Source organism: Lucilia cuprina, chromosome 2 (genome assembly GCF_022045245.1).
Source record: "Lucilia cuprina isolate Lc7/37 chromosome 2, ASM2204524v1, whole genome shotgun sequence".
Taxonomy (NCBI): Eukaryota; Metazoa; Arthropoda; class Insecta; order Diptera; family Calliphoridae; genus Lucilia; species Lucilia cuprina.
In genome coordinates, this window is record NC_060950.1 from 57,760,683 (window position 1) to 57,787,811 (window position 27,129).

The 27,129-nt window shown below is 32.9% G+C and overlaps 1 protein-coding gene across 1 annotated transcript in view; it reads left to right on the forward strand.

Moving 5' to 3' along the window:
* Window positions 1–855: 855 nt before the first annotated feature.
* Window positions 856–27,129, forward strand: part of LOC124420992 (probable cyclin-dependent serine/threonine-protein kinase DDB_G0292550) — a 356,339-nt gene continuing 330,065 nt past the window's right edge. Inside the window, exon 1 of the mRNA XM_046955621.1 lies at window positions 856–964. The gene's annotated coding sequence lies outside the window, so the exon portion shown is untranslated. The remainder of the gene's footprint in view (window positions 965–27,129) is intronic.

Sequence of the window (27,129 nt, forward strand, 5' to 3'; positions counted from 1 at the left end):
AGTTTCATACAAAAGATTTGTATGCAGTTTTTCGTAGGGAATTTACTTCTCTTTACATTTTCTGTATAACAAATATAACAGTTTGTTTCTGTAGAGAATTTGACATTCTTTTAAGGAAAAGTTTTAATAATATTTTATAATTTTTTTTGTATAACATTTCGTATAACAGTTTTTTAACAAAAAAATTTATGTAATGTCTATGAATCTTTCACTTTGACATTAGACTGTCACAACAAGGATGAAGTGACATATTTTTGTTGTACCTGTGATAGTTCTCTTAGTTAAAAGCAAGAAATTCTAGTTGTTTAAAAATTTTATTTAGAAAAAAACAATAATTTTTGCAAAAGCTGCCAGATTTCTTAACTAACTTTATTTTTGAAATACCTTTTCTTTTAATTTAATTTTACACTTCATTATGTTTACTTTATTTACTTTCATAAAAAATACCTTTTTTAAACCTGTACACAACAGACTGCCCCCAACATTCTCACTCCCTCTATGCATTTTCCAATAACATAGCAGCTCTTTTAATAGAATTTAATTTAACATGTTATTTCTTCTGTACCTTAACATTTGTGTTTTTGCTGTTACTGTTACAACCCAAACTGTTAAATTAACTTTTGCTGTTAATATCACATAACATTTCTTTGCTAATGTTAAATTTACTACTTATGCTGTTATTATTTAACATTTGCTTTTGTTCTGTTAATTTACAAAACTTCTGTATATAAAACAACAAAAACACAATTCAAGTAAAATATTCAAGTGTTTTTTGTTTTCGTTCTCTAGAAATTTGTTTTTATTTTACTTCATAGTGTTTGTGTGTGTGTGTTTTCAATGAATAACAAAATCTTATAATTGTGTGTGTGTGAACTGTTAATAAACAGCTGAGACGTCTGTTATTTAAAGACTTAAATTTATTTACTTATTGGATTGGATGATGGGCAGATATACAATGTGACATGTAAGTATTACCCAATAAATTATTATTGCTTATAAGATTATTTTAGTTAAGACACAAACCCAAAGCAAATAGAATTAAGAGATGACTTAAGTTATTGGAAAATATCGATTAATCGATAGCTTTCATAACTAAATATTCTAATTAGATATAATATTAGATTATTAATCAGTAGCATAAGTAGTCATTCGACTTATCCATAGGCATAAATATCCAGAAGGCGATAAACAAAGCTAATGCAACATGACAACAACCTGATCAGTGGTCACCATGTTGGTGATCATGTCAGTCCAGCATAAACCTATTGTTCTCCGTTTGTAGAAGAGGATATGATACCAGCACGTTTCCAAACTCGTGTGAGAAAAGTTGATTAAAGGGTTGAAAGTCTAAAAATCTGGGAAGTTTGGTCCTCTCGCTGAGACAACAGATATCTCACAGAAGACCCCAACGGGGTTATGTTACCTTGATGAAAGACTATCTTCTTAATGTTACTGCAAGGCCGGGGAAACGGGGACTATAAACTGGTGATAATAAAATGTATCCTTTCTTACAATGATTTAACATGAGGTTAAGGCAGAGAATCACATAATCAGAGTTTTGGACTTTGTCTCATCCCAGTTATTGGAGTATTCTCGGGAAGAAACTGATGCAAGTTAAAGTCTATAATTGTGTATAAATTTGGTGTTGTTGCAACAGATATTCTACAGAGGAGTGAGTGTAGCACTATGCTTGGGAAATGAGTTGGTGTTAAGTGTATATAATACTGGAACTCACCAAACTGTATACCAGGAATGAGTATATCGTTTGTTGTTCCCTAATGCATGAGAAGTATGCTGGGTTGAACGGTGATCTATGAAAGGCATGATGCCATTGAAGTTTTCTTCATTGCCTGAGCTGTCTTGTTCAGGGTTTACTCAGTTCATACCAGATTATGCACAGTGTGTTCTCTGTAAACAAGTCCCCGGCATATTGGATGAGTTCGTATTTCGATATACCGATTACTTCTCTGGGTGATGTTGACAACTCAATATAGGATATCTCATCATCGTGGCTGAGAAAGAAACTGATGTTTGTGCATCTCGAAAGTTAAGCAACAGTATAGCAAAGATCAGAGATTGGATAGCTCGAGTATTTTTACAAAGTGCAAAGCTTAAACGGGCAATGATGAGTCGTATAATAAGGTTACGACAAATGTTCACGTAAAGCTCTTGGACCTATGCACGGTTAAACGTAAAAAGAGGTGCCTGAACTCGTCCGAGATAGCAGATCTTCAAACGGAACGTTAGAGGAAACTTCTGTTGCTGATGTGTCTGCATTAACAATCCAAAAACCGAAATTTATCATTGTCTTTCCAGTCGGAAGTCCATACTATGATGGAGATTAACATATTTTCCGAAGGTCATAAGGTATTTCTATTTGACATTTTGAAATCCATAAATGAATAAATAATCGGAAATAATCGGTAATAAAATAGCGAATGTAGTTTCTTTAAAGGAAAGGGAGCTTATTAGAGTTGCCCTGGCGAATGTGAAACTTTTCGACACAATGAAAGCTGAATTACAACCATGAGCGAGAGAATCTTAAAGAGGCTCTTGCAAAAAATGCCATTAGGTAGGACAACTAAAATCTTATTGGGTGACTTCAACAAGAACATTACGAGAAGTTTTTTTTTAATAAATACCTTCTTGTTAGATAAGTATTCCAAGAAAATATTCAGGTTAACAAGCTCAACTATACCAAAATCGGACGAACGGATTCAGTCGACTATAGAGCATGTATAAGGGACAGTGAAACTCATTCGCTTTCGTCAAAATTTCAAATAACTGCGCAGCGTTATCTTTCTAACATCGCTCCGAAGATTTTAAGGAACTATATATGTCTAGGAATACCAAGGTCTCTTTGTAGATTAGTCGATAGTAATAAGGTCTGTCAGTTTGAGCTAGTGGGTTCGATTTCCATCAGAAACTTTGATAACAGCTGAATTGGAACCATAACGAGAACGTCCCATATGAATAATGCAATAGCGGATGGGACATCCAAAATCTTATTTTGTCACCTAAACAAGACCAGAGCGAAAAGTATTTTTTAGTGAAATCCTCCTTGATAGATACGTGTTCCAAAAGGTTACCCATGTTTACAAGCACAACTTTACAAAATTGGTCGAACGGATCAAGACGAATGTAAAGCTTATAAAGGGGACATTGAAACGCCGTCGCTTTCGTCGATATGAGATCCAAATAACTGCACAGCGTTGTTCTTCTAGATATTACATTCCTGGGAAAATTGTAAGGAACTACATACGTTTAGGAAATCCAAGTTGCTTTTTATGTTAGTTGGTAGTAATATTGACTGACAGACTAAGGGTATTGGATTCGATTGCCACCAAAAAATTTTGATAAAATCCCATGTATTTGAAACAGAATTTATACAAATTCTACGATGTCATGAAACTTAATGTAAGGTTTTCAACTAACATTTAAAAGAAGCACATGATAGGCCCAGATATTTGACCAATGTAGCATTACGATAGGTTCATTCTAAAGCGCAAGTTTTGCTTACCAAAAGTTGGCAATTGGGAACATTATAACCAAAGCCTTCATAATAAACCTAAGATAAACCTATATCATCATTACTGTCCTTAGAAATGAGTAAGAAAGAAAATGAGAGTCCAATGGTACAGTAAAATAATTGGTTATTACTAAAAACAACAAGATCGAAGTTAACAGAACTCTGAGAAGTCCGATTCATTCAAGCTATTTCCAAACACCCATTGTGCAGAGATAAGGAATAGAATCTGAAGCAATTGTTTCGTTTGCTTTAACTTAATGTTTAAACTAAACGTCAAATGGTGAATGAAGACATTGCATTAGGAAAGGTATAGAAACTGATTCATATCCTTTAATATTTAAACTAAGTTGACCATTGTCCTTTCATTTATTAAGCATTAACTTTAAACACAAATAGTTTTCATTCGTTTATATTTAAATTAATTGATTCAAAATTTGATGAAATTGAATTCTACACCGCACACACTTTAAATTAAATCATTTACCTTTTATAACATGTATGTGCAACATCCGTGTATGTGTATCTGTATGTATGTCGTAATGGATTTCACGCACTTGCCACAGATCTGTCCAAAAGCTTGACTGCAGTTTTTTTATGTCGTCGTCGTTGCTATTGTTGTTTTTTGTATTGTTCGCTGCTCTGTGTTTTTTGTGTGACATTTTGACTGTCTTTTCTCTCAATTTAAATGACATTGTGAGTTTTTATAAACGGATGTCATGGCATGTATGTATGTCTGTATTTTTGTGTGATATTATACACTCATACAAACAATATTTAGTTCATATACCGATGTATGTATACAAACATACAATTGCAGAATAAAAATTATTGCACTGAGATTCAAACAAACATTTAAATATAATTTTGTTGTTTTTTTTTTTTTTTTTGTTTAACGTATAAAAATAAGTTGTCAAATGAAATTCCCAATTCAATGCAAATTAAATCCATCGGTTGTGTCAAATACACTTTACCATCATCATCATTGGTATGTTTGGTCGATTTTGACCTTATTATATGTATATGTATGTATATATACTACTGATACAACCAAACATACATACATACTCTATATGTATGTAAATATAAATTTTTTTATACCAATTGTATTTTTTTTTCTGCAAAATTTAATTGTTAAAAACTGAGAATGAGTTGTTTGAATAATTTGGAAATGTGTTTTTGTGTATGTGTATGTATGTGTGTGTGTTAATAAACCAAAATAAAATCTATATTTTTTAACTCATTATATTGACAGAAATGCAATTTTACTTAAAGTTCTTAAAGTTCTATAATTAAAATAATAAAAAAAATTATGTGAATTTAAATCTTTAAAGAAAGTTTTAAAGAAATTGAAATCAATTTCGAATTTTGAAGATAATGATACATTTTATTGATATTTAATACAACTGACCATGGAATATTTTCGATATTGACTATCATTGTCAACAGGAAGCAACAGGAAATTCGATAATTTTCAACAACTTTCCTTTTCATGGAAAAGGTAGCGAGGTTAATCAACTCAGTGTTATGGAAGAAGTTTCTTAGAATTTGCTTCCCAGATATTTGCTTCTTAATATCGACAATGGTCTCTGCTCTACTCTTCATTTGTTCAAATATTTTTGTCCACTATTGCCTCAGTGGATGCTATAGATCATGTTTTAGAATTGTGGCATTCTTTAGGTTATCTTCCCAAAAATCTCTTCTCTTTTTTATGGCTCTAATACATCCATGTAGAGGATGTATTACTTTACATTACATTAGTAGATCTTACCATTGAAAAAGTATTTTGTTATTGCTCCTATGCACGAGCTTAGGTTAAAGCAGTAGAATGAGCTATGGAACTAAATCGGGTGTAGGTTTCTTACAGTGAAATTCCCGAAGATAGTCATAAACCCTATAGATTATCGATGTTGCCATAGTCTGAGTGGGATGTCACTTCCAGTCCTTTGGAAGATGTCTAGAGTTTAGAGAGATATTGAACAGTATGGAGGATATAACACCATCCTGACGATTTTCTTATCAAGGATATCAATTCTAGACTTTGGGAACACGCCGGGAGCTTAGAACGCTAGAAATTTTGTAATAGAGATGATAGAACACTGCGCTAAAACTTTTTGTTTAACTCAACCGATTTTTGATTGTTAAGTCTACATTGAACGCCGTAAAAAATTGGGCAATTCTTCAACATTATTTATTTGTTTAAATATTTGTTTAAACAATCACGTGGAGGATCTTAATCCTACTTCGCATTGCATTGGTAGTTCTAACCTTTGAAAGAGTGTTTTGTTATAACTCTTGTGCACGACCTTTTTACCAGAAGTGAAGAAATTTTGAAATTCCCCATGACAGTCATAAACACTACAGATTCTCGACGTTGCCATAGTCTGAGTAGGATGTCACTTCCAGTCACTGGAATCCTGTGTCGCATTTTCTTATTAAGGATATCAACTGTAGTCTTTTTAAACAAGTCGGAAGCTTAGAACGGTAGAAATTAAATAGTAGGGATGATAGAACACTGCGCTGAAGCCTCTTGTTTAACTCAGCGGATTTCTGATCGTTAAGATTACATTTAACGAGTTGTGGTAATTCCGGCAATGTAAGCTTGTGTAATTTGTGGATTTAATAGTTCAATAATGGTGCAATAATCTGCATAGAATATCTCTTTCAGACTTTTTGGCGTTGTCTGCAGCTTTTTCTAGAAATTCCTATCCCATTAGGATACAACACAACCCTGAGAAATTCCTTGTTTAACCCAAAGACTGAAAAACTCTCGCAGTGAAAACAAAATTTTGTAATTCTTCAAGATAGTCTTTCCCCAGATTGTAAAAAATTATATAATAGGGTGGATAGAATACTACCCTGTATTATTCCTTTTTTAACATAATGGAGTTCTAAACGTTTGTCTATCTATATTTAACATACAACTAACGTCAATTGAGATAGTCTAATATCCATAACTTTCTGAGACTGCAAGACTGTGCAGTTTGCGGATAACTCTTCAATTCGCATATACCTCTCAGGGCTCTTAATAAAAAGCTGACAAAAATTTCAATGCGGATATTAAGGTATCTGCAATCTTTAGCTAGAAAATGAACTATAGCCCACAAATTCTGAGCATAGGTTGCAGTTCATATAATTTCAATGTTCAATAGTTGTACATTGTGCTTAACCTAACATTTTGACAGCTATATTTCACGCTTTTTCTTCATCCTCTGGGTGAATTTAAAACAGCCCACCATTCGCTTCTAAATCTATCCACCCTCCTTGAGCTCTCCAATCTCTGACCATAGTAACCTCGTTTCAGAATGACATACTGCATGAGATTGAACCCAACAAGGAAAAAGCAATCACTAGTCTTTAAGCTAATAGATAGGGCGACCCCAACCAAGAGCAGGTGACCAGCCTTTGGAGTCTTAAAACTCCTCAACAATCACACCAAAGAGAATACTCTGTTGAGACAGCAACATAGACCAAATTAGTAGAACGAATCGCGGACTCCATAAAATTTGACAATACTTATTTCTTTGGACATTAAAACCTATTGCTACTTCTAGATCGCCAATAAAACAAAGATTAAAGTCCCTTTAACTCCACTTCCAAGTTTGGTCATACATGGTAGCTTTTTGTCTGGTGCCCTAGTTAAATCCCAAATATCATCCAATTCCAACATTATATTTCATAGCAAACCTGGGATCGATAATAGAGCCCGAAGAATCCGTACTTCATCCTGTATTAATCTGTAAACAATCAAGTCATATACTTAAGTTTAGGAATGAACCACTACGTGGATACCGATGGATCTTTAACTGGGCAGCCAAGACAACATCCTGCGGGCAAATGGCTAATCATAGTAAGTAGTAGTCTGTCTAGTGCCCTGATTAAACACCAAATAAAATTACTCCAAGAAAAGATCGAGGAGTTGCTTAGCGCTATCAATTTCTAGTTACAACGAACTAGATGACGCACTTTTTTTCCTGTGTATTAAACCATAAAATGACATATAAGTTACTAAAGCCAAAAATCCCACATTTTAAAGTTGTGAGTTTTATTTCTTATACCGTTATATATCTATGACCGTCTAGTCTATGTACTTATTTAGGTACATATTTTTTCCAATACCACCATGAAAGTTTATAAACTAAAATATCAAAGAAACCAAGATAATATTTTAAAAATTTTAATGATCTGAATAAAGATTGATTAATTCCTTGAAAATGATTTCAATAATTACATTTCCTTAAAAAAATTTTACTCTTTGAACCTAAAAATAATACATCAATTCACACCTATAACTAAATAAAACCAAATTGAAATGAATTTGAAAAAAAGTATATTTATAAAGTCACTAAATTTTATTGAACACATACCGGTTAATGGATGCAAATAAACTATATAGCACTTGAAATTTTTTCAATAAAAACTCAAGATGTATTTAGTGTAAAAGATTTGTAATAAATATTAATGAAATTATTAGAGGCGGCAAATGCGTTAAGTTCCCTTGATCTGCTATTGGGGGGATTAAAGGCGGCATCTTTAATCTTGTGGTGTTATGTGGCGTTAATGAGAACATAAAATTATATCAATATTGTAAATTGGAGTATTTTTGGAATTTCTAAATATGAAAGTACTTACAGGAATTTTAATTAAGATTGTCTAGTAGTTTTATTAACAAACAATCTATACTAACTAGAGTTTATGGGTGTTTTAATAGTTTGATATGTTGTTTTGTTAAAAATGTGGCAATTGAAAGGGTGTTTTATTATAGTTGTACCCTACACTACTGATAGTGATTGGACTATAGATTATACTATATACTAGCATATACACTAGATTATGAACTAGACTATAGACTAGTTTATAGACTAAATTATAGACCTGACTGTAGACTATAGGCTAGATAATAGACTTTAGGCTAGACTATAGAAAAGACTATGCACTAGAATAGAACATGAACCACAGTATAAACTGGACCAAATACTACAGTAGACTATAGAATATACTATGGACTAAAATATCGACTAGACTATAGACTTGACTATATACAAGACTATAGACTAGACAATAGACTAGACTATAGACTAGACAATAGACTCGACGATAGACTAGACTATAGACTAAACTATAGACTGGACTATAGACTAGACTATAGACTAGACTATAGACTAGACTATAGACTAGACTATAGACTAGACTATAGACTAGACTATAGACTAGACTATAGACTAGACTATAGACTAGACTATAGACTAGACTATAGACTAGACTATAGACTAGACTATAGACTAGACTATAGACTAGACTATAGACTAGACTATAGACTAGGCTGTAGACTAGACTATAGACTAGGCTGTAGACTAGACTATAGACTAGATAATAGATTAGACTATTGACTAGATTATTGTATTGACTAGAGTATTGACTGTTAACAATAGTGTTCCCACAAGTCGTCGCTTCTCCCATAATGATCTTCCTTGTTTTTATTTTTGTTCTCCCTTTAACTGTGGGTGGCTGTTTCAGTGGAAGTAATAATATTTTGTTTTTGTTGCTGTTTGTCTTATTTGGCGCCACTTTAAATTATTTATATCAGTAATTTTTAATATTTTATTAACTTTATTTGTTTCTTTTGTGTTGCAACACACACTCCTACCACCTACAAAACAAAAGAAAAACCCAAAACAAATTGCTTTGAACTCAAGTGCATAAACTGATAAATAATTATGAATTGAACCAAAACAATTTTGTTATGAATTCATAAATTTTCATAAATCTTAACACTAGAATTGTAGCTGCGAATGAAAAGTTTTTATATTCAGTTTCGCTTAAATTTGTTATTTTGTTTGATCTTTAAATAGCAACAAATTAGTTTTTTTCTCTCTATAAATATGAATGTGTGAAAATGTTTAAATAAAAAATGTTCAATTGTTTATTTTTTTGAGAAAAAAAGAAACAACAAATATGTTGTACGTTTTTGTTTAATATTCCAAAACAAATTAAATGTCACTTTAAATTAACCACAAGCGAACGTGGTGTATGTATGTGTGTATGTGTTAGTATTTGAGTGAGTGAAGGTGTTTAAGTGTGTAAGTGCTTTCAGGCATTTTTATTGGAACCCTTTCAGGTTGATTCGAATTTTTATATGTATTTAGTCAGACTTTGTAGTGCAAAAAAGGTGTCAATTGTGAAATTGTTTTCCTGAGGTAATGCAGGGATTAAGTCTATTGTCACTTTATAGTACCTAAGTAATCTAGAAAGAAGTCTTAATAATAGTTTAGTTCTGTTCAGTATTTTAGAAATTAGTTATGTAACTGTCACTGATATGACTTGAAACCTCCGCGAATTGCTGGGATGTTTGTCCTTGTGTCTATGCATGTGGTATAAGTACATATTACTGTCGACAGTTGATAATTTCATTTGATTTTTCAACAATAAATTGTTTAATTACAAGCAATTTTTTATGTTCGCACCAATAACATGCCTTCATGGAAGAGCAATCGATTGTTTGAAACAAAAAATTAACACACACTATATACATGACAGTTCTTAAAGTAGGCGGGGATTTTCATTTTATTATCAAATATGTATATCGATACGAATTTCAATAAATCTGAGACAACCTCCACGACTAACAAAATAACAGCGATTATGGTAAGTTCCAGACAAAGTCTATAGTCTTTTTTTAAGTGAGGAATGTAAAAATATATTGGTAGTTCTACAGAAAGCTCGGATCCAGTTGAAGTAATATAGAAAAATTTTCTAAACCGATTATTTTTTACTACATAAGGAAGAAATCTGGTCTGGGCATTTACTTATATTTGCGGAACCTATAATCTATTGCGTCGTCATCGATAAGCCTGGCCTTCGTAATCATAAGCACTGAATTACAGCTTGCAGATATTTTGCAGTATCGGATTCCAATTGATACTTGTGTTGAATACGACAGAATCTTGTATCTTTTTGTACTTAGTAGTTCAATTTTGCAATGATTGACACGGAGGCTATTATACAACTTGATCAATAAATAAGATCAATTTACAAGAAGAATAAGATCAATGATCCCATTTAAATCTTTTAGGAGGAAACCTAAAAAACTGAACTTTTAAGATCATCTAAAAATATGCTGAAAATAAATGGACGATAGGGAGACACTACAAAACTGCTCCATACCAAGCCTATAGCCATAATGGTTTTATATTTTGTCAAAGTATTAGCAATGTTATTGGCAGTTGAATGTTTTTATTGAGAGACTCCCAGCATCTTTGGATAAGTCTTGATGTAGACAGTACATAGCGACTTGACTGTCAGTATATATTCTGTTAGATATCACATGGGAATAAAGCCAATGTTATTCCTTTCTAACTTCGAAGTTTTATTATTTTGTAATATAGGCACTCATAATTAAGCCTAATGGAGATTTTGATTCTAAATTTCTCAATTATTATTAGATGCCTTCGCCGACACCCTTGTTGGTGCAAACATGGTTCATGACATTATCGATATCTTTGTGGAGGGCGGGTCCTGGATTTTCCTAAAGATGTCCATCTTTTTTTATTAAGAGATGGCTCGTCGTCAATGTAATCAGCCTCGCTAAGAGGCCTATTAACTACAACATATTGCGTTTTTTATGGAAGTTTAGTAGTCGGCTGATTTACAGCCAAAGAAGTGTACTACTCCTTCAATTGCTACCATTTAGATGCCTCAACAGCAGGCTTAGCCACTTTTACGTTAACAGAAGAATCTTAGTTCTTTTGCCTTGTCAAGATGTTTGGACAAGTCATTGCTGGGGCTGTCCAACAACTTTTCACAAAGGTCCATATGGGAGAGATTTTGGACACCCAAAGGCAGATTAGTGGCTCACTTTTGCTTAGAAAAGAGTGCTCTAGCGGCTGCAGAGGTACGCGCGAGTAGTTCAGCTAAAGCCTTCACGTTGCGACAAGTTAACTTCGTAAATGGACTAGATATTACCGATTAGATATATTTTAATGTTACAATTTCCTTTATAGGACAAATGTCTCACTGTTTCAAAAAACTTTTTAGAAATAACAAATTGGTGCCGTATAAATATCGATGAACGTGTCCTGTATCTATATTTGTTAAATTCATCTATAGGAGGAGGAGGAAAGGAGAATGTCAGTGTCAGTTATTTCGTATATGTATACATATGTTTCGAGTGCAGGAATGTCCAGCAATATGTCTACTCCCAAGCATAAACATCCTAAACAAGTAATAAATTATAGTCGGGCGAGGTTGAGCATATAATACCCATTGTAAATCATTTAAGTTAAATTGTACCTTGACTCAGTACCCCCGGGGGCAAGTAACCATGGTGAAAACTCCACCTTGATGTTATTGCAACCTCGGGAATCAGAGGGCTTTTCCAATAGCTCTAGTCTGGCCGGAACTAAAAAGTTGGTTGGTCCTTGCATAGATTGAAAAGAGGTCAGACCAGAGCACCACATAATCTGGTACTACGGGTGGCCAGTTGCCAGCAGGATAATGGCTTGTCTTGGCTTGTCAGTTGGTTGAGGTTCCTTCGGGATCCACGTAGTGGCTGTGGTTTAAAACCAAATTCGCGGGAAGAGTAAGTGGCGGTTAAAAAACTGATGTAAGGTAAAGTCAACATTTCGGGATAAGTTCGGTGCTGTTACCGAAACAACAGATACCCCACAGAGGAGTGGGGAAATGAGTTGGTATTAATTGTAAATGGTACGGGATGAATGTGGGGTACGGCGGGCTTCACCCACCCGTCTACCTATAATAAATGTGTTGTATGTTTTACTCTTATGAATGTGTCGTATGAATGAGATGTGTGCTGGGCTGAATGATGATGGATGAAAAGTATCATATACATTTGATACCATTGAATTTTCCTTCCTTGTCCTGATATGTTCAGAGTACACTCTGTTCATATCAGAATTACCACAGTATGTCCCTGTGAGTAAGAACAAGGTCCACGGCTTATTGATGGATCGTACTTCGTCTCTAGGTGTTGCTGTCGAATCAACATAGGCCATGCAATAGTCAGAGATTAGATAGCTCGAGTACTCCAGCAAAGTACTTGTGCATGGACCAATCAAAGCCAATGTACAAAAATTGCCACCTGAGTTCTTCATTAAAGAATAAAGGGGCGATGTTAGCCCGTTCTCAACTCTACCCAGTGGATGAAAAAGACCAACGTGAGATAAGGCCGTCAAGGCAGGTGCTCACGTTAAAACTCTTGACATTCTGTGTACCTTGCCTCCCCCCACGGGGGATGTTTCCATGATGATGATGGTGTATTGCAATCCCGGAGTAAAGAGGTGCTACCAATACCTCTCTAGTCTGCCGGGATTATAAACATCTGATGTCAAATGTATCCTTGGCTTCGCGTCGAATAGATTTGGCATGAGGTCTAACCAGCGCACCATATAATCTGGCACTACTGAGGGCCAGTCGGCCGCAGGCTGGTCAGTTGGTTGAGGTTCCCTCGGCATCCACGTAGTGGCTGTGGTTTAATATCCAAAATCGGGGGGAGAGAATGTTGGTTTAGGAGTGATCCTATCCAATATCCTATCCTATTATCCTATAGCTAATGCGTTGGATAATTCTCTTTTCGAACAGTTCTGTGTACAAAGCAGCATATGCTGGATTCCTTAACCTGATCGGTATTTCTTACCGGTCGTGTAGTGGGACGCCGGTATATGCTGGGAAATTGTCAGTTTAGTATTCAATGGTTGCCTGTCATCCTGTAGAACGATCTTTATGATCATGGGAATGGAACTGATGCGGAAATTGGTGAAAGATCGGGAAACTATCCATATATTGGAGATTAGTACTGAATTAGTATGGCTTTTTACGCTTCGTGGAAGTTCTTCGGTGCTGTTGCCATCTCAACAGGATATATTGGTATTGACACATGCTACGCGACTAATTTGTCAGTGCAATTGTTGGAATCAATTGGAAATTCCTATTTCTTTGTTACAATGACCGGTTCATAAAAGAGGGATCCTGATCCATCAGCTCTAGCCCAATATATTCTTCCCACTAAAGTGGTGTAGGAAATAACAAAGTGGTGTAGGGTATAACAACTTTAATCAATTTCTTAACCGGATATAGATATTTTGAATTTTTAACGGAAGCTATTATTTCACAACATTTTTAATATTCCCTTATTAAATTATTACTGATATCTATGTTTATTTATTTGGTAAATTATTTTTGATAATAAATTAAAACCACTTCAATAGAAATAAGCGTATTTATTTTAATCTCATAACGCAGAAAAAAATTAACAAAAATATAATTATAAATAATATTTTTTATTGAACATAACAAATAACTTGAATAAAAAAGGCTTTTTGAAAATTCTAAAAATGACAATACAAATGGAAATATTGTAAATTATTTATTTAAAAAAAAATATAAATAAACTAAATAACAAACGATTAGAAAACATTTTTTTTCTATTGGCCAAAATATTAATGGAGGATTTTCTAAATAAAATTGTACAATAAACATGAATATGAATTGAATAATGGACAAAACAGTGGTGGAGGAAATTTGTTAAAAGTATCAGGAATGTTGCAAAGACCTGGTTCACACTGGGAAACTTTTGATTTTGTGTGTGAGAGTAAGAGATGGTTGATATTTCTTTCTCTTTCTTTCACACACAAAAATCAAAAGTTTCCTAGTGTGAACCAGATCATAAAGAACAGTGAATAAAAAGGATAGTTTATGGAAATGAACGAAAATTATTTTGCTTTATTTCATATAAACCAAAACTTTCACCTATTTTATCATTCACTGTTATCCATACAACAATTTGCTAAACAAAACTATATATTAATTAAAATTATAGATATTTTATGCAAATACTCTTGATGAAAAAAACACTACAACAATAATAATATATAAAATTAAATAATTTACCAAAAAACAAAAAAATACTTTACAAAATTAAAACAATTGAAAATAATAAAATTTTTGGCGATTGAGAGCCTCTAAACAAAAAAACTCCAACAACTACACACACACATACATACACAAAAAATAGCATAAATTATGTTGATCTTTTATTTGGATAAAATATTTAATTAGTAATTTTTATAATTTTGAAAAAGCATCGAAAAAAAACTTTAAATAAATAAATAAATAAATATTAAACTAAATTCTAATCGTGTACATTTAAAATTTTAATGAATATAATCAATTTTTTTGTGGCAATATTGTTTTTTTTTCTATTGCTAAAACTATATGTGGCAAATACAAACTAACCAAATAGGAAGAAAAAAAAAAACATATGAAATGTTTTAGTATTGTTTAATGATGGTATTTGTGAATAATTTCAATATATTATTATTATCCTTTTTTATGTAATATATTTTATAATTAAACAAAACTAATACAAATATCTATATTTTAATATATACAAATATATGTTTGTATATGTGTAATGAAATTATTTCAATATACATAAATATATTGAAATTAGTTATTTACAGTGTGTTCGTAAATTGCACGTACAGTACATAATCATGTATATATGTTGGGTCTTCTTACCGAGATATTTATCTGTAATGAATGTAATTACCATTCATTGTTTAGAATCTAAATTTTCTGGACTTATTTCTATAAAATGTTAGAATTTAACCAAACTAAAATAGAAAGATAATTTAACTGGATTCTAACAGAACTAGAACTGAACTATAATTGAACATGAACAAACTAGAAGTGAAATAAAACAAAACTATAAATAAACTATAACTGAACTGGAACTGAACTAGAACTGAACTATAGCGGAATTAGAACTGAACTAGAACTGAACTAGAAATGAACTAGAAATGAACTCGAACTGAACTGGAACTGAACTAGAACTGAACTAGAACTGAACTAGAACTGAACTAGAACTGAACTAGAACTGAACTAGAACTGAACTAGAACTGAACTAGAACTGAACTAGAACTGAACTAGAACTGAACTAGAACTGAACTAGAACTGAACTAGAACTGACCTAGAACTGAACTAGAACTGAACTAGAACTGAACTAGAACTGAACTAGAACTGAACTAGAACTGAACTAGAACTGAACCAAAACTGAACTAGAACTTAACTAAAACTGAACTAGAACTTAACTAAAACTGAACTAAAACTGAACTAAAACTGAACCAGAACTATTAGCTAGTTATTCAGTTAGTTAATTGGTTAGTTAGTTAGTTATTTAGTTAGTTAGTTAATTAGTTAGTTAGTTAGTTAGTTGGTTGGTTGGTTGGTTAGTTAGTTGATTCGACAGAGACCACGTACGAACATGACATCGCAAACTTTAAAAGTTTTGCCTCAACTAGAGGGTACTTGGACAAAAAATTATTAAATTTGACGATCCGCAAACGGTACCTTCACAATTGATCTGCATATACATTATTAGTGCATTTAAATTTATAACCAATGATTTACCAATAATAAATATAAACTTTATACATGTAAATACATTTAACAAATATTAATATGATAAATAAACTAAATACCAAGTATATGTATTTATTATTTACACATGCATGTATAGAAAAATGCAATTTATTTAACAAATTATCCATTTTTACTTTGTTTTGTCAAATGAGGTTAATTTGTGTTTAACCTGAACCGTTTCTGGTCTTAGTTTGAGGTGACAATGATGATGAGTTAGTCAGTTGGTCATAATAAAACAACAGCTACAAAGTATCCCAACGCAAATAAACTAAATCTGTCATAAATAACAGCGAAAACAATAAAAGCGGGGATGTCGTGTATAAAAAGGGCAAAAATTACGTTTATAAAGCCAGAAAAGTGCAACATAAAAGGTGAGAGTGTATTTTGTATTTGTTGATGTTGATGTTGTCATCAAAATAAAAATTAATTATGCATTCTATTGTGTTGAGGATTAATGTGGCATTAAACAACCTGCAGCATTTTTTTGTTGTCCTTTCTGTTGCCATATTGCCAGACTACCAGCTAGTTTGACCAACCCCCTCTTCTATAATTAGTGTGTTTGTGTATAAATTCTAATTGTTGTTGGTGTTTTTTTTTTCAATACGTGTTTTGTATTCTTTAGGCAAATAAATATTACAAATATAATAATTAAACGACCTTATTTTGACAACAGCGATAACAATTCTCTCTCAAACTTACATGTCATCTATATTAAACATATGTATGTAAGTATATCTGCATTATGTTTATCTATTATTTAGTAAAAAAATATAATTTTAAATTAAATAAATTAAAAAATTGCTAACATTGTATTAGTATTCATATTGGGAAAAAAATCAATTGCATTTTTTCGCTTTTTTTATAACCACCTCAAAAGGCCCATTTTTATACATAAAAGAGTTATGAAAAAATAGCATCATCTGCCTTATTCAGTCAAAAGTGTCAATAGATACAAGATTTTAAATTTCGGAATATTGTGGTCTTATTATTAGAATTTTTAGATTCTTTGAAATTCTAGAACGGAATTGGAAATAAGCAAAAAATGAGCTAGATTAGAATTAGAACTGAACTTGAACTAAAATAGAACTGAACTAGAACTGAACTAGAACGGAACTAGAACTGAACTAGAACTGAACTAGAACTGAACTAGAACTGAACTAGAACTGAACTAAAACTGAACTAGAACTGAACTAGAACTGAACTAGAACTGAACTAGAACTGAACTAGAACTGAACTAGAACTGAACTAGAACTGAACTAGAACTGAACTAGAACTGAACTAGAACTGAACTAGAACTGAACTAGAACTGAACTAGAACTAGAACTGAACTAGAACTGAACTAGAACTAGAACTGAACTAGAACTGAACTAGAACTGAACTAGAACTGAACTAGAACTGAACTAGAACTGAACTAGAACTGAACTAGAACTGAACTAGAACTGAACTAGAACTGAACTAGAACTGAACTAGAACTGAACTAGAACTGAACTAGAACTGAACTAGAACTGAACTAGAACTGAACTAGAACTGAACTAGAACTGAACTAGAACTGAACTAGAACTGAACTAGAACTGAACTAGAACTGAACTAGAACTGAACTAGAACTGAACTAGAACTGAACTAGAACTGAACTAGAACTGAACTAGAACTGAACTAGAACTGAACTAGAACTGAACTAGAACTGAACTAGAACTGAACTAGAACTGAACTAGAACTGAACTAGAACTGAACTAGAACTGAACTAGAACTGAACTAGAACTGAACTAGAACTGAACTAGAACTGAACTAGAACTAGAACTGAACTAGAACTGAACTAGAACTGAACTAGAACTAGAACTGAACTGAACTGAACTGAACTGAACTGAACTGAACTGAACTGAACTAGAACTAGAACTGAACTAGAACTAGAACTGAACTAGAACTGAACTAGAACTGAACTAGAACTGAACAGGAACTGAACTAGAACTGAACTAGAACTGAACTAGAACTGAACTAGAACTGAACTAGAACTGAACTAGAACTGATCTAGAACTGAACTAGAACTGAACTAGAACTGAACTAGAACTGAACTAGAACTGAACTAGAACTGAACTAGAACTGAACTAGAACTGAACTAGAACTGAACTAGAACTGAACTAGAACTGAACTAGAACTGAACTAGAACTGAACTAGAACTGAACTAGAACTGAACTAGAACTGAACTAGAACTGAACTAGAACTGAACTAGAACTGAACTAGAACTGAACTAGAACTGAACTAGAACTGAACTAGAACTGAACTAGAACTGAACTAGAACTGAACTAGAACTGAACTAGAACTGAACTAGAACTGAACTAGAACTGAACTAGAACTGAACTAGAACTGAACTAGAACTGAACTAGAACTAAACTAGAACTGAACTAGAACTGAACTAGAACTGAACTAGAACTGAACTAGAACTGAACTAGAACTGAACTAGAACTGAACTAGAACTGAACTAGAACTGAACTAGAACTGAACTTGAACTGAACTAGAACTGAACTAGAACTGAACTAGAACTGAACTAGAACTGAACTAGAACTAAACTAGAACTGAACTAGAACTGAACTAGAACTGAATTTAATGTTAAGTATAATTTGAAAATTTTTTTCACCTTGAACTTTCTCCCCTTAGAATGGGGCTGACGAAACGAAATTCTAATTTCATTTATGCATAGAGAATATAATATTAATTAATTACGCGTAATGACAATTTGATAAAATTGAAAAATGACTTTTTTTTGTTACGTTATAAAAATTGATTTATTTTAATTAAAAATTCACAAATAGAAATGAAAACTGGAACGTGTGTGAGTAAAAAAAGGTCGTTTGCATATACATACATGTGTGTGTAATAGGAATTGCAATTCAAAACAATGCAAAATATATTTATGCATTATTTTATTTGATTTTTTTGTCAATGTTTCTTTGATGTGTTTCTATGTACAAACCACTAATAATAAATTATAATTTATTATATTTAATAAATATTTGATTTATTTATATTTATTATGTTTATGTCTAAATGAAATTGCGATTAGCAGACCGTAAAGTGAAAAGATAGAAAAAAATATATTCTACGGAATTTTTATTGATGTATATCAATGGGTATTGAAATAATAAACACAAGTTTTTAGGTCTGGGAAAGTGGGTTATAAGGTGGTGTTTATATCCGAATCGAGTTGCAAGCACAAGATTTTTATTCAAATATAATCAGTATTTTCAGTTGTTAAAGCTTCATGTAGTTTTCTAATCTTAATTCCAAAGGCATTTTAAATTTGAACTTTTTAAGTTTGTAGGTAAATTAATCTATTGTAATTTTATTAATTTAGTTTTTTTCTTTTCCCAAAAAACTTATCTGCCATATACAATTACTGCAACAATTTTGTTTGAAAAATGTACAAAACGCCTAAGTGTTGACCACAATGATGGCTGTTGACATTTCAACAATTTTTATAGAAAAATTACCAAATGACATGAATAGAACAAAATTAAAATTGAAACAAGAAAAAAAAACTAAATTAATTTAAGTAATATTAACAACAAACAAAAAAACTAAATATATTATATAAAACAATAATAGTTTAATGGGGAAAAAATTGTAGTCGTTTATTATAAAAATCTATTTAAAATAGAGCTTAGCTGACAATGACAATAATGTATAATTTGTTTTTAAAAATAAAAATTTAAAAAAAAATAACAACAATATTAATAACAAAAAGTGTCATCAAATAAACATAATGAAATAGAAGTTAAAAGAGACATTCAAATGATGTTGGATGTATAAGGTGACCAGATTGTAGCAGATCCTATACATAGGTTAGAGATTCAGACACGAGAAACTTTGTTAAACACCGGTCTTAAGCTATAGACGGTATCACCGATGTTGAGCGATAGGCAACTCGCGAACGAATCTTTTAACTCAAAAACTACAACAATTTCTAAAGCAAGTGGAAATTGTTGTACATATCGCATATCGGATCATGTACAAGCATTCTTATCAAGAACTTGAAAAATCTATTCAATTTCAATAGACACATATCTATTATATTTCTATAATATTTAGGAATCCGCTCAATCTATACATGTACTTCATAAAACTTAAATCTCTGACATTCACGAATATCAAAGATTAAAGTTTCGAAACACCAGCCAGCAGATCGCCAAAGATTCAATGCATCCGAAAATACAGTGATTTCCACTAACGTCTAACCACATGGTTAATTCTTATTTGTCTTTCATCACGGATGTATTCTTTGTAAACGATTGTTTAAAATAATCATAAGTTTAGTGTCCCGTTCGTAAGCGAAAGAGTGGACACTTACAAAAAAACGTAAGGTTTTTGTCTGTGTCCTCGTAATAAATGGTGTTTTTCGTAAGTAGATCACATGTTAAAATAGGTATTCGCCTTAACAGTCGGTTGCCCTAAGTAATAGGTTTAATAAATACTTCGGAACTTTTCGACTGAACTGCTGGAAAACTCCAAGGAAATACATCCTTCTTTGTCACTTCAAACGTGAATACTTTGACCTTTATCTAATCTCCGTCATCTAGATGTTATATCAATATTACCGCAATATATCTCTCTATACATAGGCCTATAGTTACTTCTCTTTGCTGGATATATTCATTTCTAAATGCATCAGACTTTTGTCAAACATTCACTTTAGATAATTTGAGTTCTAACCGCAACCACTACAAGTAATCCAAAGAATCATCTTCATTAGGACGAATCCTGCAGGTTATTGATTTTCCTAGTATCAGGTAAGATACATAGGTGTTGTTTATAACGAATAATATGAAGACTCGACTCATTCTTATTGAATATTTCCCCCACTTAGCGTTAAGTCACATAATACACGACTTAGGCACATAGCCCTGTAGGCACATAGCCCTCACATTGCTCGATCATTGATATGGAACACAAGAAAAACCTCACTCGAATGAGGAAGACAATTACGAGCACCTCTCACCAAACTTAATGGCCAGTAGGTATATCTTCAACTACAATCACTTACCGTCTTACTAAAGATCCCCCGCGTTCATGTTATCTTGGTGAAACCTCTACCTTGGTATTATTGCAATCGCGGGGAACAGAGGTGATGCCAACTCATCTAGTCGGCCGGGACTAAGTATAAGTTGGTACTTACAGTGTACTGCCTGGCTTAGTCCTTGCATAGATTGAAAAGAGTTCAAACCAGAGCACCACATACAGGTGGTGCTCTGGGACTAAGGGTTGCAAATGTGTTGGTATTAATTGTATATGGTACGAGATGAATGTGGGGTACGGCGGGCCTCACCGACCTGTCTATCTATTATAAATGTGTCGTATGTTTTTCTCTTATGAATGTCTCGGATAAATGAGATGTGTGCTGATGATGGATGAAGGGTATCATATACAAATGATACCATTGAATTTTCCTTCCTTGTACAGATATACCAAGAAGAGCAGCGCCTGTGAATTGTATGAATGCAGACTAAGGTCTTTGGCAGGAATCACTTTCGTGATATGTTCTATCTAAATTTTGTTAGAAATTTGTTACAAAATTGTTTCGTTTTGAAAAAAAGTTTGATTAAATAATATTTCTATTATACACGAAATTTTCATAAATACTTTGAAAAACATGAATTATTTTTAATGTAGACACTACCTTATGGATCGCGAAGGTTATACTATTTTCAGATATTGTTTAGACCAAGAAGATCAACGCCTGTGCATTATATAAACGCAGTCTAGGGTGATTGGTAGAAATCTCTTTCGTGATATGTTCTCTTTGAGAATGATTTTTTTTCTTAGAAACTAATTACTTAATCAATCGGTGATATAACGAAATATTACAATCCTGATTATGGTAGTAATGAGGACGACGCCAACGAAGGCCCTGCTAACCATAAGGAATTGGTTGCCAGCTGACCTGATGGCGATTCAACTGGCCCTTAATCCTGCAATCAGACTAAATGCGTGTAGTTCGTGGTACTGTAGTAGAGGTATAATGCACTTCCGAATAATTAAACACTTGAGCCCTTGCATATTAATGTAGACTACATTGCGTCGCGAAACCTCACTTCGACAGACGCTTTCACATCCGAATTCCCAACAGGAATTCAGTACACGAGTCACACTCAACTGACGGTGTAACAAATAATTTCACTGACGGCTCCAAGAGGAGCGGAAGAGTGGGTGGTGGCTTTAATATTGAAAGGTTTGGAATCAAATCCTCTTTTAGGCTACCTAATTATTGTAGTCCTTTTCAGGCAGAAATATCTGCTATTAAACAAGTCACCAACTGGCTAAGGTATTATCAAATATCGGATGATATATGTATATATGCGGACAGCAAAGCTGCGATCAGAAATATAGCGGGTGTCTTTACGACATCTCGGTTAACCGAAGAATGCCGGGTATCTTTGAACAAGATAGCGAGACATTCTAGGATAACGCTAATATGGGTTCCTGGACATAATAATTGTCGGGGAAACTGAATAGCTCTTACTAACTGTAAGCTACTAGTTCAGACTGAACTATATGATATGGCTCAAATCAGCCTGTCTTAACTCGAGGTCAATTTGGCCTCTAAACGATGCTCCCAGGTCAAGCTTACTATTACGATTTCGCAGGGAACAGATAAGAGTGCTGGTATCAGTCATAACGGGACACTGTACTATTGACAATCACGCCAGAAGAATGGGGCTCGAAGATTACGACTACTGTAGCAGTTGTAATAATGAGGAAGAAGAGGAAACAATACCTCACCTTCTCTGTTATTGTCCATCACTCAATGAAAGCAGAGAACATTGTTTCGGCCTTGCTGCTTTATCTTGTCTGGATGAGCTATCTGGGATATGTCTAAAGAATATCCTAAACTTTGTAAATCAAACGGGTTGGTTTAAAACTAGAAGTATAGAGTAAAAATGAATTGAACTCCTACGACCAATAGGGAAACACAACTAGGTGGACCCATGTGAGCCACTATAATCAAACTAATACTGTCTTCAGAGGAAGCTTTTAAGTAGCATTTTGGATACAAATTTTGGACCTAATAGTTTTTAAAATCAATATCAAGGTCACCTTAAATTACAATATATTTAAATACAATCTAAAATAAATTACTTAAAAAAATGGAATCAAAATAATAAAATATTAAAATTTATCTGTTTTTAACTAAATACCTACGATGATGGGAAAAGGCAATATAAAGCGCCCATTAAATGTTGAGTTGTCTTTTTTTTCATATTGTAAATTTTTACATTACCCGACCTGTGGTTAAAGTGACAGATCATTATATGTGCACTTTTGACATGAGTGAATTTGATTATTCATATTGAAATATACGTGAGTAAACACAGCAAAAACATTAATTTTAAGGGGTTAAAATGCGAAAAATTTATCTTCATGATGATGTTATTAGAGGCAAGTACCTACTTGTCATAATCGCTTACAAGTAATTAGAACAATCAGTTATTGTAAAAAGAACGCTTCTATGTCTTCACCATTAAGTTAACTAATGAATTGAACGGTATTTGTATAACACGTTATTAAAGTACTTCTATATCATTACCATGTAACAAGTTAAAATGCTAAAATTTACTTACATAATAGCATTTGAAGTCCTTATTTTAATATGGTGATGTCATTGGAGGCAAGTACTTACCACAAACGATTACAAGTAATTTGAAAAAGTAGTCATTGTTAATCACATGAATAAACTTATACTGCATCTGTATCTTCACTGACAAGATGACTAATGAATTAGAAAGTATTTATATAACACATTATTAGTAAAACCTTATTAGATCACTTCTATGTAATCCAGACCATATGTAGTAGTCATTGAAAAGTATGTTGTTAGGTAAGTAATTACAATTGAAAACCGTTACCCAGTTTTTGCTGGTAATATAGTAGTCATTGAACAGTATGTTAATAGGTAAGTGGTTACAATAGCAAGTCGTTACCAAGTTTTTGCTGGGTTGTTTTAGATTCTATATGTGTATGTGTGTAGTTTTTTTATAGTTTTGTAAAAATGTTTGCAATTTAATACAAATTATTAACACTTAAACGCGTTTAATAGTGGCTACAAAACTGTTGTTGAGCATTATGTTGATTCCGGTTTTGTCTTGAACGATTGTGTTTTATGGGTCCATAAATATGAAGTTTTAACAGAAATGTATATGAGTCAATTGGGGTGCATATATAAGAAATCAAAAAAAAAAAAATAAATTTTAAAGAAATCTTAAAATCTTAAGGCAATGAAGCTTTAGTTTTCAATAAGAAGGAAGAGAGGAATTAATGTTAGATATGAACTCTATAAGAACTCTAACTAATTTCCTAAATATAACCAAAATCATTCAGTTAAATACCTAAAGAATCAATAAATTTTCAAGTAAATTATGTCTTGTTAATGTTTACCCCTATAGTATTCTTATCAGTTTGTCCGTTTACTTTATACCCAACTATATCAACTTGCAAGTGATTGATTTATACGCCCACGTTTGGGTAACCAAAAAAAAAAAATCAATCATAACAATTGCCAACAAATCTTATCTCGAAATAAATTTTGAGTAATTTCGCGCCTTAGTTAAACAACAATAATTGGAAACGTGATTACTTGATATTTAGTTGGATCCAGAAATAAAAAGGCAAATATGTTCATAAATTTGCTTTGATTGATAGCCGAATATTATTAATCGGTTTATTGCACTAACGTTAATAATCTTTAGTTAACAGAAAAAACCAAAAGTTTTAAAAAGCATTGATTAGAGGTAAGTTAAGTTACCAGGGTTTGTGTTAAAAGTTTAGTTATGGAGGTAAAATAGTTGATTTTATGAGAATTGTGGACATTTAGTTAAGGTTACGTGGGTTGCTCGCAAGTTAGCGTGTTCCCTCGGAGGTCTTGCTGCCAATTGTAGTGCACTTAACATTGCCATTCCCTTATGTTGAGAGTTTATACTTAAGAGAGAATCGTTGGTTTTCGTAAGAACAAACAGATTCTTTTAAGAAATTCGATCACATTAACTAGTGCAGCATCTATGAAAGAGTTCAAATCATGGAAAAGATTCTTTTGCTGGAAGACTAGGCAGTCACATAGAAGGTTTTCTACTGACTCCTCCTTATCCAAACAAATTCTCCAATAGAAGTTGACACATGTTGTTCCAACAATGTCCTTTTCTGCAGTAATTATATCTAATGGAGACCGTTTGGTTGTGCACTCACTATATATTTCATAATCCCGGATACCCTCATATCCAGGTACCCAGCGATTGGATACAATTGAGAAGATATTTCGACTAAATAACATTGAAGTAAAGTTCTTTCATTGATGCCAGGCTGTCCAAGTAGATATGTATACTTGGATTCTTCTCGACAATGAAGCAAAATATCCTTTTCTATAGTAATTAAGTCTAATGACAATGTCCTTTTCTGCAGTAGTTAAGTCAAATGACGACCCCTTGGATTTACAATCACCATATATTTCATATCCAGGCACCCAGCGATTGGATACAATTGAGAAGATATTTCGACTAAATAACATTGAAGTAAAGTTCTTTCATTGATGCCAGGCTGTCCAAGTAGATATGTATACTTGGATTCTTCTCGCCATAGAAGCAAAATATCCTTTTCTGCAGTAGTTAAGTCTAATGACGACCCTTTGGTTGTGCACTCACCAGATATTTAATTTTCCCGGATATCCTCATATCCAGGCAATTGATAAGATATTAAATAATAACATTAAAGTTGAGAGCCTTCATTAATGTCTGGCTGTCCAAATGGATATGAACATATAATTGTATTCTTTTGGCGGCTGTATTGATATCGTTTCTCTGACTGAAATGCCGGGCAGAAGATACAGTATATTGGAAAAAATTTCCAAACTCGTTAAGCTTTCTGTTTTAGATTAAGATTACATCATCACTTAGGCATTGTTCTTGGCCCAATCATTCCTTGTGCAATCCCGGGGTAAAGAGTTTCTACCAATAGCTCTATTTCGCCGGGACTATAAACTGTATCCTTAACTTTGCCTTCTAATGATGCCAGGTGGCCAGATGCCCGCAGGACTTGTCCTGACTGGACAGTTGTTAGAGTTTCCCTCGAAATCCACGTGGTGGCTGTGATTTATATAGTACCCAAAATTTCGGGGAGTTAATGTTGGTTTAAGGATTGATATATCCCATACCTAAATATTTAGATTATTCTGTCTTCGAATATGTCTGTGTTCAAAGCATCATATGCTGGATTTCTGAATCCGATCGGTATATCTTACCGATCGGTATATGTATCTAAGCTGCCAGGTTAGCGTTCAATGTTTGCCTATCATCCCGTAGTGTGACCTTTATGATCATAGGAATGGAACTGATGTGAAAAATCGGAGAAATATCCATATATTGAAGATTAGTACTGATTTAGTTTACCTCTTTACGTTTCGGGGAAGTTTCTCCATGCTGTTGCCATTTCAACAGATTATATAGATTCATACTATGCGACTTATTATCGGGGTAATTATTGTGTTCAGTTGATTTTGGAAATTTCTACAGTCTTTCTACAGACTACCAATAATGTCTCTAGGTGCTGTTGTCAAAACAACAGGACCACTTTAGTTTAGTGTTATTGCGTGGTCTTAAAGAGTTTAAGGAATGCACTGGAATGTGTCATTAGATTATAAGGATTGCATTTTAAATAATGCAACAAGCAACAAAGTGCTTGTACATGGACCGGCTCATTCACGTACAAAAATTGGCACCTGAGTTCTTTATTTAAGGATTCAGGGGCGCGTGGAAGTCTACCCAGTGAATGAAAAAGTCCTTTACGGGCGTTAAAAGAAATTTCAAAAAGAGATTTTACATAGGTGTTATGATCAATAATGGACACACATTCTAAACCGTTAGACATTGAATTGTATTATTGTGTGTTACAAACATTAGCACAAACCTATTACAACCTCACTACTCTAATGTTATATTGCATAAATACCAAACATTTTAAATATATTCATAACTGGTGGCATACTTTATTTGAACTTGTTTACTAATACTTTTTCATGTTTCTCCTTTTTGTGACAATTTATGTTTTTTCTATGCTCTACAACAAGTCAATCAAATTCTCATCTGTCACTTGACAAATGATTTAAAAATCACTTATCATTTTGTTTATTT